General features: G+C 45.6%; 1 long non-coding RNA gene across 2 annotated transcripts; it reads right to left on the bottom strand.

Moving 5' to 3' along the window:
* Positions 1 to 5,225: 5,225 nt before the first annotated feature.
* LOC146890762 (uncharacterized) lies at positions 5,226 to 10,448 on the bottom strand. 2 transcript variants are annotated; one of them, XR_014998450.1, is made up of 3 exons: positions 10,259 to 10,448; positions 6,078 to 6,191; positions 5,226 to 5,385 (listed from the first exon to the last, which is right to left on the bottom strand). It is a non-coding gene; the product is annotated as an uncharacterized LOC146890762 (long non-coding RNA). The 2 variants fall into 2 exon arrangements; XR_014998451.1 differs by lacking the exon at positions 10,259 to 10,448 and adding an exon at positions 9,966 to 10,085.
* Positions 10,449 to 12,529: the final 2,081 nt, after the last annotated feature.

Here is a 12,529-nt window from a genome sequence, read left to right as displayed (position 1 = left end):
TGTGCTTGTCTCTGAATTTTCAGTGATGAGATTGCTATGCCTGTTTTCTTATTTGTTTTGTCTTCTAAATGATGTCTCTAGGGATTGAACTTGGGTTCTGATACTTGCATTGCTTGACAAAATACAGCGCTTTGTCGACCAAGCTATCTTTCCAGCCCCCAGACCAACGTCCACTCCTGACAAATTACCCAGTTTAGGATGCTCTGCTATAGCAGCACAAATGGACCACAAGCCCTGCACTGAAACCAGCTCCCCGCCCCCTGTACCACAGGGCTTTCCCAGTCACGACCAGAAAACAGACTGGATCGCTGGACTCTGCATTCAACTTCCTAGGTCTCTTCTGATCAATAGACAGTCTAGACAAGATGAAAACAGACGTGAGGAGAAGCTCCTGTGTGGTTAGGACCTCCTTCCTTGCGGCTGTTGGAAAGGCCTCTGACACTGAACCTGCAGTGTCCCCACAGTCTGCCAGGCCAGTCTAATCCAGGCAGAGCCATCCCAGGGCCCTTGTAACCCTCGCCTGACTGGTCCAGACATTTGAGGGAAAAAACTACTTTCCAGAGGTTTCAAGAACTGTAGGGAAACATTCATGGGAAAGAATGAATGTCTTTCGCTGTGCCTCTGTGGTTGCTTTGCTATTGGAATTCACAAATGATATAATTCAAAGAATGTACTGTGTGTCTTGAGACTGTGATATATTTTCAAAAATAACATTTTATTCATTATTTGAGAATTTTATTCAATGTATTTTAATTGTGTTACATACCCCTGCCTCAACTTCTCCCAGATCTACCATCCCCACCCTCACCTCTCTATCCACCCAACCAAAGAAAACATTGAGTCTCTACCCCACACTCAAAAAGTCTCGTCTGCTTTGGGTACTAGACTGCTCTTCCCTGGAGAGTGGCTCACCTACCAGGGGTCACATCATTGAAGAAAATTGTCTAGTTTCTCTCTCCTAGCAGTTATCAAATGCCAATACCTGCTCAGCTCGTGTTGAGATTTTATACTTACCCTTTTCTGTCCTGGGATTTTGTCCGGCTTGTGGTTGCCCAAATGTCGTGTATATTGCCACGAACACTGAGTTCAGACTTGTAAGTGTCCTGTTGTCTCTGGAAAACACTGTCTTCTTGGGGTCATCCCCACCTCTTACTCTCTCTCTCTCTCTCTCTCTCTCCTCTCTCTCTCTCTCTCTCTCTCTCTCTCACACACACACACACACACACACACACACACACACACACACATACACACACGGACAAGCTCTCCACGTGATGAGGGAATCTTAATAGTGATAGTGGGTTAAAGTGGGATCTCCCATTTCCCAGCATATCAGGAAAACCTTTCTGAGAAAAGCAGAGAAAAGGCACACTGTTTTAGGAAACTGCTTCTGTGTGCACATGCGTGTGTGTCATATGGGTCATGTACACATCTGTGCATTTGAATGGAGGCCAGAGGCTGACCTTGGGTGTATCTCTCAGGCACTGTTCCCCTTATTTATTATCTATCTATCTATCTATCTATCTATCTATCTATCTATCTATCTATCTATCTATCTATCTATTTAGAGACAGAATCTCTCCTATTTCTGGGGCTTCCAGTTCAGCTAGCTGTCCAGTGCATCCCAGAGGTCCACCTGTGTCCAGCCTCCCAGTGCCATGAATACAAACGCTCCCCACTGTTTTGTTCTGTTTTTAGTGTGTGTTCTGAGGATCAAACTCACATCCTCGTGCTTCTTGTCTGGCAAGCACTTTGCTGATAGAACAATTTGCTAAGCCCAACTTTTAGGTATTTTGTTTCTTTCCCTTAGGTATTTTGTTTCTCTTCCTTCAGCCATCTTTCTTAGAATGGTAACAAAGTGAAGAGAACAGCACCTTCCCCTGAACCTTCGGCAAAGCTGATAGACCGATTAGATGTCAGTCATGATGAAGGGGTGGGGATGTTGCAAGTTCAGAGCTTAAGTATCATTTTTCTTGGGCTATCTTTAACCCTTTAGTAACCATTCCCCATCCAAGTCTGTGTCTCGCCATGTCTCATGACTGACAGGTAAAATCCCTTGGGAATGCATTTCTATAACAGAACATTAGCTTCCACCAACTAAAACACCAGGAATGCTACTGGATTGAACATGGAGCCTAGAGCTGAGATTTCCCCACTTTGCTACCACACGTCTACTTAATGTTTTTACCTATGTGTTTGAAATTTTGTTCTGTCACTATAAAATCTTCATCAACTATTACCACAGTGGAGCACGGAACCTGGGGTAACCCAAGTCTGTGTTTCTGTGCCACCGTCACTCATATTTGACTCCAGAAGAAAGTGTCTCCAATCCTTTTTGCAGTAAGAGCTCCCTCCCCATCCCATCCTCCGTATGTGTGTTTGCACGTGCACGCGCGTGTATAATAATTTTGGAAAAGAAGCTGTGTCTACACAGACTGATTGACCAGTTAGGATTCCAGTACCATGAAGAGATTGGATTACTGTGTGTGAAGTTAGCCCAAGATAAGGTAACTAACTTCAGGACAGCCAACTTCTACCAACCCAAATCTCAGAATGTCATCATTGTCCAGGCATCTAGAGCCTATAGAAGTCTCCCGTCTCACTGTACCTGCCTCTGCGATGTACCTACTAGCGTATTTTAGAGCTGTTTGGATTAATACATTAATTTAATTTATTTCTCTGTCCTGTAAAACTATAAAAAAACTTCATGAAACTGCTTCCATATTGGAACGTGGAATTGGGGGTAACTTAAATCTGTGTTCCAGGGCTGTGGTCAGTCAAAAATGGCTCTGGAATAAACTATCTCTTTTTCCCTTTGAGATGAGAACTGCAGTTTTTGTATTGACATGTGTGTGTGTGTGCATGTGCGTGCGTGTGCGTGTGCGTGTGTGTGTGTGTGCGTGTGTGTGTGTGTGTGTGTGTATGTGTGTGTGTTTAAGCTTGAGAACAATTTTATTAGCATTTAAAAGAGAAACCCCAGGGCGTCAAGTTGAAAGCCCGAGCAGCTGCCTGGAGGAGAAAGATGAAGAAGAAAGAGGAGACTGTGTTATTTCAGTTAGCCATGGAAGTCAACTGCGTGGTGGACAAGAGGCCGCTGGGGAGCAGAGCTTTAGAGAAAGAACGAAAAAGCCCACAGGATCAGGGAAAGCATAAACTTGGGTCCCGGCCAGCAACCGAAAGAAAGAGACAGAAGCAAAGAAAAGGCAAATGCTGTGGCTCCGCTCAGAAAGGCAGGCAGACGAAACAGAACCCCGTGGTGGCTCGGGACTGCTGAAAGTTGTGTTGGACAATGACAGCGGGAAACCTGGACGCGATAAAACATGGAGACAATGCAGAGAAGGAAAGAAGCAGCCTTTGAAACCCTCCCTGGGTGCTCTGCTTTCAGACGACATCCTAGCCGTGGGTGCCTTTCCCGGAGACACAGAAGCCGAGCCAGGGTACAAGCAGGGCGGAATAAAGAAGTTCCTTTCGCTGCCAGTGGGATTACTGGCACCCACTACTTTCAATAGTAAAGTGTTTTATTAAATTGTATTTCAAGTTAAGAGAAGAAAATGAAGCGGTATTTAAAGGGAGCAGGGTGTTGAGCTTTAAACAAACGTTGCCTTGCCACAAAAAGATGCAATTCTGTGAACGAACCCTGTGAGGTTGAGAAGTGGAATGTGAAAGACATTAGGGGCCTGGAGCCTTTCCGTTCCCAGCTCCACGGCTCAATTTCAGCAACTATTAATGACACAGCATTATAAAAGACAAGGTTCTGGTGTTGCCACTTACAGGTTCTCGGGATTTTGGGGGGTGATATTTATAATGCTTACTTCATTAAAGTGAATAGCCTTTGAATCCCATTTTGTAATCCCAATTCCCACTTTCATCCTTTCCCTCTATTTAAGTGGACTTAATATTTAGGAGTTCTTTGTCTCACAGTTCTGAATCTCTTGGCTGAATTTTTTTATTTTGCTTTATTCTCTTGTTTGATGTCTTTTTTATCACCAAGTGCCCCCCACCACCAGAAAGCCCTTCTGGCTGTTCTTTCCATAAATTCCTGGCAACAGCACTGTCGGCTGCCTCTGTAATTAGAGTGGACTCAAACTGGGCAAATGGCAATTTTTTTTTTTAGTTCACACTCCACCATCCTTCATGGGGTAGCCTTGAACTATGTTCTTTAATGTGGTACAAAACGCACATAATACAAACTTAAAATTTAAACATCTACCCCTTGGTTTACATGCTGTTCAGGCCTACCACTGTGTGTCAGGGGGAAGACATTTTCTCTTCTACAGTCTTTTATGGTTGTAGGCGTTCCCATTGTCTGCATGTCGGCATGTGGGCACGCGTGTGCGAGTGCATTGTGAGGGCTGGTACACCCATGCCATTGGAGTGCGTGCATGTGGTGGTCAGGGGACCATCTCACAATCTCAGGTGACAGTCTTTACTTTTCAGCTTGTTTGAAACAGCTCTCTCTCCCTCCCACCTTCCCTTTGTTTCTGTCTGTCTGTCTGTCTGTCTGTCTGTCTGTTTGTCTGTCTGTCTCTGTCTCTGCCCCGCCACCTTTCTGTCACTCACCACTGCACTTGCGAGGCTAACTGTCTCACAAGCTTCTGGAGAGTGTCCTGTGCGCCCCCCCCCCCCCCCCCACTCACCATAGCAACACTGGGATGACAGGTCTGTGATGTGTGCTACTGTACACAACGTATCTGGATTCCAGGGATTCAAACTCAGGTCACCACACTTGCATGGCAAGTGTTCTCCAACTCACCCGATCCTCAGTCATTAGAGGTTTTTGTTTGTTTTTGCTTCTGTTTATTGAGACAGGGTTTCTCTGTAGCTCTGGAAACTGTCTTGGAACTCACTCTGTAGACCAGGCTGGCCTCGAACTCACAGAGATCCACTTATCTTACCTCCCAAGTGCTGGGATTAAAGGTGTGTGTCACCACCACCCAACTATTATAAGCTTTAACAAATGTGTTTATTGTTATTATTCCTGGATGTCAGTTTGACTGGCTATAACATTCTTGGGCACCATTTTATTGTTATCAGACTTTCTGTCAGTGCCATTGTATTCTAACATTGGGTGTGATTTGCAGGAGTCTGAGACTAGTTGCCTGATTCATCCTGGTCATGCCTCTCCCTTGCTTCCTACACCATAATACAAAATGTCCGTATTAGTCAGGGTTCTCTGGAGTAACAGAACACACAGAGTGAATCTCTCTGCATTTAGAAAGGGAATTTATTAGAATGATTTTCAGGCTATGGTCTGGCTAATCCAATAATGACGGCCTATGAGCAGAATCCAGTAGTTCTCCACTCCAAAGCCTGTGTCAGCTGGTCTTTGATATACCCCGGAATTCCAAAGAAGCGGGCTTCACTGCCAGTGGAGGAATGGGTGTTCTAGCAAGGTGAGGGCAAGCAGTGAGGGAGCAAAGCTTTCTTCTTCTAAGTCCTTTATATAGGTTGACAGCAGAAGGTTAGAGGTGGGTCTTCCTACCTCAAAAGATCTGGGTTAGAAGGAGATCTTCTCACTTTGACTTATTTAATTAAGCAAAAATGTCTCACAGGTGTACCCAACTATTTGGGGGTTTTAGTTAATCCCAGATATAGAAAAATTGACAACCAAAATAGCCATCACAATGTTCTTATTATTTTTTTGTTGTTGTTGTTGTCAATCTCTTTTAGTTAGTGTAGAAGAAGGGGTTTCTCTGTGACATTTCTTGGTCATGAATCCTTGTATTTGGATCATATTCATGTTCCTGTTCCTCTCTCAAAATAGACCTCCTAGAGCCTTCAAACCTACTGACTATCCCTCATAGGACCGGAAGGTACTCTGCATGTTACCAAGAGAAAGGTAAGCATCAACCAAGCTAGGCACCCTGAGACCTACAATGGTGACCTGTCTGCATAATCCCCTGGTGCGACAGTGTCACAGAAGCTGTGGGAGTAACCCATCAGTGTCTGATTGAATCGGAGGTCCACTCCGTGAGATGGAAGCTGTGCCTGACACTGCTTAGGTAGCCCAAAACATAGACTGGATAGGCCATGGGGCTAGGGGAAACCAAATGCTATGTTCTGTTAAAGGGACATACCAATAAAATGACTCCCAATGACATTCTGCTGTATCCATGGATCTGTGTCTTGCTCAACCATCATCAGAGCAGCTTCTTCTTGCTGTAGGTAGGAACTGACATGGAGACCTACAACTGGGCAATGAGCAGAGAGTGAGAGACTTTGGAGTACCCAGTCCTAAATAGGATGTCTTCATGATACCCCTTCCCTCAGGACTCAGAGAGCTGTGTGACATAGGAGGTGGCGGAAAAGGTGTTAGAGCTGGGAGTAGTGAACGACTGCAAAGAAACCGTCTTCCGCTCAACAGGACTAACACACAAAGAAGCTTACAGAGACCGTGATAGCACACACAGGGCCTGCGTAGGTTCAAGGCATTGGGCTCCCAGGTCTGAGAAAGGGAAATAGACATGCGCTCCCAGCACTAACTAATAAACTATCCGCAACTGTTACCCGCTTGTAAATGAAAACTCATTTTCTCCAGTGGAATTTCACTGGGTCTAGTCACCACACTTCAGGGCAAGCCCCGATACTAGGAATAGTTGACCAACACGCAAAAAAAATCTCATTGGTATTTTGGTGAACTTTTTGTTTCATCTTGCTTAATTATTCTGATTTTCATTTTTGTGGGTTTGCATATCTTGTTTTTTTTTTGTTTGAGAGCGAGGGAAAGATAAAGAACTTTAAGTGGGAGAGTTATGAGAGGGAAGGATATGAAAAGAATTTGGAAGGGAAAAACATGATCAAAATATAGTGTATGAAAATTTTTTATAAAAAATAAATAAATTTGATTGATATACCACCAAGGACTATAGAATAGAAAGTGACCAAATCAATGCAAAGAATTATTAAAAAGGTATTCAGCATAAATATAGAAATAATAAATGATTTTTTAAAAAGAAGGGTATGGGGAAGGGGAAAGGAGAAAAAAGTTTAAATAAAAGGAAGGAAAATGAAAAATAGAGTAAATTCTAGGAAGAAGAAAGGATAGAGAGGGTGATAAAAAAAAATCTCAATTTGAGGTAAGGAAAAAACTTTATGCCAGGCTTGGTGGCACACGCCTTTATTCCCAGCACTCAAGAGACAGAGACAGGCAGATCTCTGTGAGTTCGAGGCCAGCCTGATCTACAGAGCAAGTTCAAGGACAGCCAGGATGGTTACACAGAGAAACTCTGTCTCAAACAACAACAACAACAAAAACAAACAAAGAGAAAACTTGATGCATAAGCAAAATCAAATAACAAAGAAGGATCTAGAATAAAGTTTAGCTTTGTAAAAATAACATTAGAATGGTACTAAAATACAGTAAGCACATAAGAAAGGAAACCCAAAGAGGAAACACTTGCAGGATGCTTTGTGGTCTCCACCGGGTGTGGGCGGAGTACTCTTAACACTAAGGCGAATCAGTGACTTCAAATGTCTTCACTTATCCTCGTGCGGAGCTTATGCTGGACAACTCAGGAGCCCCTGCAGGCTGTATTTAACTTTGCAGTCTGTGCGCTAGGCAGGCTTTCCCACATTCCTGAGTCTCCCAAGTTGGTACAGTCTGATGAGACCAGCGTTCTAACTGGAGGATTTCTCTCAAGGATTTCCCTTGGGAGAAACAAATACAGACAGCATTGAGATCTGTGCAGCTGTTTCAATTGCTAGGCCTTCAGAACACGGTAAGGCCCTGGAGGTGGCTCACTGGTGAAGAGCATCATGGCTTTGCAGAGAACTGGAGTTCAGCTTCTAGTGTCCATGCTGGGCAGCACCTGTGCCCTGTTGTGGCTTCTGCATGCATCTGCACTCGTGTGCGCATACCCACACAGAGTTACATACATTTACACACAATTTTAAACAATAATATGAATTAAGCCACATTTTTAAAGCCTGATCAACACGAAACACATGGATAGAGGTGTTGTGAGCGTCCATCTGGGAGAGAGCGACACTTGTAGAGACATTTGTCCCTTGCCTATAGATCTTTGAGATGAAGCACCCTGGAGAATTGAAATTTCCTGCAGAATCTCACCCGGAAATAGGAGAAGACTGAAGCCTGTTGCCTCCCAGAGGAGAAGTTTGTCTCCCAGAAAGAGATCCCACATAGTTTTGACTTGAGAGATGGGGGCTGAGACACAGCGATGAGTGGACCACGCCTATACAGCTTATCCATGCTTACTTCTCCATTTTAGCCTAAACTTCATGTTTGGACTAAAGATGGGTTTTGGTGGTTGTGGGGGAGACCACTGACCTTCTTTGCTCCACATCCTAATGTGGTCACTGTGAAGAAACCTATTGCTTTTCACTCTTAACTAAGCCTTTAACTGGACTAGTGAGGATGGGTGGCCAAACCTGGCTAGTGGGGGGACTGTCAGGGCCCAGGCTCTGACCCTAACTGTGCTAACATCTAGGTCAGGATACCACCCATTACCCTTCACTGTCTTAACTGAGGCGTCTCCATCTGAACTGTCCAGTGTCTTGGCATGGCGCCTTCCATCCCTTCAGCCTCCCGCGGTCTCACCTGGGGCTACACCAGCTTTACTTCAGTTTATCAATTCATTCAGTAACGCTCCTTCTCGCAAAGCCTCCACAGCAGCTCAGTCTTAAACAATAGGGTCCCTCTCGAGAGGACACTGAGTCACAGCTCAGAGCCAAAGAATGTGCCAGAAAAAGGACCCACTCTCCACTGCTGACTCTTCATGCCAGAGGAGTTCACCCTTTCACCACAGCCTCGTGGTGCATGCAGGACACAGAGACCTGCTGGCCTGTCCCACAGGTAGGACGCCCACTGGTCTCCTTTAGTCTTGTCGATGGGGCTTCTGCTCCCCTCCCCCTCCGGGGAGCTGCACAGCGGCAGCCAGAGCTGCCTGTGTCTTTTCATGGCGCAGCCCTTCTGATTGTCAGCTCATTTCGTCTGTCCTGTCAACCCCCTGCAGGGTTTCATATGCTCCTCCACCCTTTCCCTCTCTGCAACCGGCTAGTCTTTGTTATCCCGACTCCTCTCATTCGCTACCCTACATGGAGGCAGCCTCTGATCTATTATTTTACCCCCAAGTCTCCACAATGGCCTTTTTAATCCCCACGGCTTATTAACTTAGCCAAGCCATATCGCAATGGCAACGGCTCTGGGTAGAATTTTCCAGGGGACGAAGCGCCTTTTAGATCTGTTTCAATTTGGATTCTTTCATTCATGAACATTTCCTTCAGTTTTATCTCTAAATATATTCTTTCCTTCTTTGTGGGATTTCCATTCAAGGACACCAGTTGATGCTATCTTGGCTTTCCCATGCCTCCCCCGTCTATCCCTTGCCTGCCTGTCTCTGTGTCGGTACCTCTTTGTTCCTGATGCTATTCTTACTTGACTTGTGTGGTTCGTTGCATTGCTTTGGTGCCTCTGGTTTTTTGGTTTGTTTGTTTGGTTTGGTTTTTGGTTGTTCTTTGTTTTGTGGTTTTTGTTTGTTTGTTTTTATTCTCTTTTTAACTAATTCCCTCCTCTTTCATCTCAGGACTCACATTTAACAGGTTTTCTCTGCTATAAAGGGCTCCCGTGAAACACGCCTTCTATCATGTCGTCGTTGTGGCTTCTCTTGGCCTGATTTCTCCTGATGGAGGTTTGTCTAGTTACTGGCACCTTTCTATCTGTTCCATTGGCTGTAACACCCTAGGGCAAGTTTTCTTCCACACTCTTTCAGACTTTTCTGATACTAATTATCTTCCTCCCAATTACCAGCCAGGACTGCACACTGACCTTTGAATGACCTTCACTGAGAGTGAACCTGCATTTCTCTCTGCCTCTGAGAGCCTCAGGAAGGCCAGGTGAGCTGCTGCATGAATTCTAATTGGTTTTATTAATAAAAACTTGGGGCCAGATATGGGGCAAATGCTGCAAGATCAGAGAGAGAAAGAAGTTAGCCACAGCCAGCTCTTACCTTGCTAACTCCTCAGTCGAACAATGGCTGAGCTGCTGTCTCCTCCTGCCTTATATTCCTCTCTCCACCCAACCATATCACGTCCTGTCTGTCTGTCCAGATCTCCAGACCTCTATGGTTAATTAGTGGCTAGCTCCACCCTCTGATCTCCAGGCAAGCTTTATTTGTTAGAGCACAAACACAATATCACCACAGTGAGTTTCCTTCTTCTCTCTATTAGTTGCTTGTCTCATTGCTGCAGCAAGGGATCTGACCAAATCAACCTAGAGAACAAAGGGTTTATGTCTGCTCACCGTGCGAGGGTCAGCCCCGGTGAAAGTCACTGCAGCAGGGCTGGTGCGCCAGTACCGAGTTTCGAGCAAGGAGCTGAGGATTTAGAGAAACACCATACAGCTGGCCATTGGTGCTAAGAGAATGCCATTTACTGAAGGACGAACGTGGTCTGTATATACACGGGCTTTGCGGCACTGTGGGAAAACCCAGGGTTCGGAAGTTCCTGTTATTGAAGGGGCCGAATCAGTAAACAACTAAGCGAACAAGGAGCTTGCTGCTAGGCCAGGAGGTGCAAGATGTACTTGCTAGCCAAGGTCAGCAGGGAATAAACAGACATGGGGGGCGGGGCGGCGAAACACAGGACCTTGACACAAATAGTCACGTTGCACCCCTGTCAGGAAGAAGGAGTGTAGTGAGGGCTGGTGCTGAGCTTGCTCCTCCCCTTACGAAATTTGGGACCCCAGCCCCCGGATTGGTGGCACTCAGACTGAGGATGCATTTTCCCACCTCAGTTAGCCTAATCTAGAAACTCCGTGCAGACATACCTGGGGTTTGTGTCCTAGGTGTTATTAGATCCTCGTCAAGTTGACAGTATAAGCCACCACATCCTGTCTAGACTGAACTTTAGTTTTTAACGTGTGGTAACTTTATTCTGCTATCACCAAACTTGGGAACACCGGAAGAATGCTTAAGAGAAACGTTCCCTTACCTCCTCTCTGTTCAAGGTCAACTCGACAGGGGACTGAAGTGCTTTCTGAGCGTGAATACTCTGATCTTTCATTTCGAGGCCCTTTGTGCACGCCTGCGCACAAAAGAGATGAACCCTGAGTATCGTTCCTCCACTACTCTCTGCTATAATTTCAAAAAAAAGCAGCGTGTGAGAGAGAAAGAAACCATGTGACAGAGTTCACGTGAGGGGTTTTTGTTAAGGAAAGGGAACAGAGAAAGAAGGAAGACGAGGGGAAAGACTTGCCTCTGGGGACAGGAGCAGCAGAAGAGCAGAGAGAGGCAGAGGTGGGGGGAAGCAGGCAGGAAAGCAGAGAGAAAGAGACAGATAAGAGAGAGAAGGAGGGAGATGGGAGGTAGGCAGGGCCCTTTAAAAAGGGAATGTAGTGAATGTACGCAGGAGGTGCTCCTAGTGGCTACTGCTGAGGACTTAGCCTGTCAGAACCCCAAGGGCAGGCCAGTACAGACGCCTGAATGCTAACACTCTCCATCTTAGTTCTTTGAGACCGTCTCTCGCTGACTTGGAACTTCCCAAGGAGGCTAGGCTGGCTGACCAGTAAGCCTCAGGGAGTCATCCGTCTCCGCCTCCTCAGCTCTGGTGTTATAATTATGAGCTACCACACTGGTCTTCTTCTTCTCTTTTATTTTTTAACATAGATTCTAGGAATCAAGCTCAGATTCTCATGCATGTTCAGCAAATGCCCTACCCTCTGAGCTACCACACCAGTGCCATTTGCCACTCTTTTTTAAAGCTATGGAGTAATGTGCCCTGGGCCCAGGGCCCTGTTGAAGGCAATTGATGAGGACTGTGTTAGCTCTCTTCAGCAGACGTTAATTATGTCTTCTGTTAGAGTACTCCAAGGCCTTGCCTCAACTTCTCCATACCCTAACCCATCCTATTTCAACTGGGAACCCACAACCAATAACCTTGAGCCTTATTTGCTGTGTGCACCCACATCCTTTCAGGACTGCATACCCCTCCTTTGGCATAGCCACTGGCACCATAGTCCTGCGTGGGTGAGAAACACGCATTTCCTTTTTTTCTTACAAGATCGGAGACATAGCATCTTTATTGTGTGGTGAATGAAATCACAGTTCGGGGACTGGGGCATTGCTTAGTTGGTGAAGTGCTTGCTTTGCACACACACCAGGTTCCAAGTTTCATTCCTAGAATCACCACAAAGATGCTGAACCTGGTGTTACACAATTGAATTATCAAAGCTAGGGAAGTGGAGGCAGGTGGCTCCTTGGGAGTCATTGCCTGGCAGCCTAGACTGCTCTGGAAGTTCTAAGCAACAGTGAGAGACTGTTTAACTTGAAAACGTGGTAGATGACATATGAGAAATGCTCCCTAGGGTTGTCCTCTGACCTTCGTGTGCACGATACACACATATACTCACACCCACACACATATGAATCTTCACATATCTTCCATGCATGAGTGCGTGCGCGCTCACACAGTCACAGTTAAGAAATTAAACTGCACACAGGGAAGAGAGATAATGAAGTTGCTTTGATCACATGGCAATGCAACAGAAGTGTGGCATGAGAGACCTGCCAGAGGC

This window comes from Myodes glareolus, chromosome 18 (genome assembly GCF_982192425.1).
Source record: "Myodes glareolus chromosome 18, mMyoGla1.1, whole genome shotgun sequence".
Classification (NCBI taxonomy): Eukaryota; Metazoa; Chordata; class Mammalia; order Rodentia; family Cricetidae; genus Myodes; species Myodes glareolus.
Note: the sequence above shows the minus strand (reverse complement) of the source record. Positions and strands in the feature narration are given on the sequence as shown.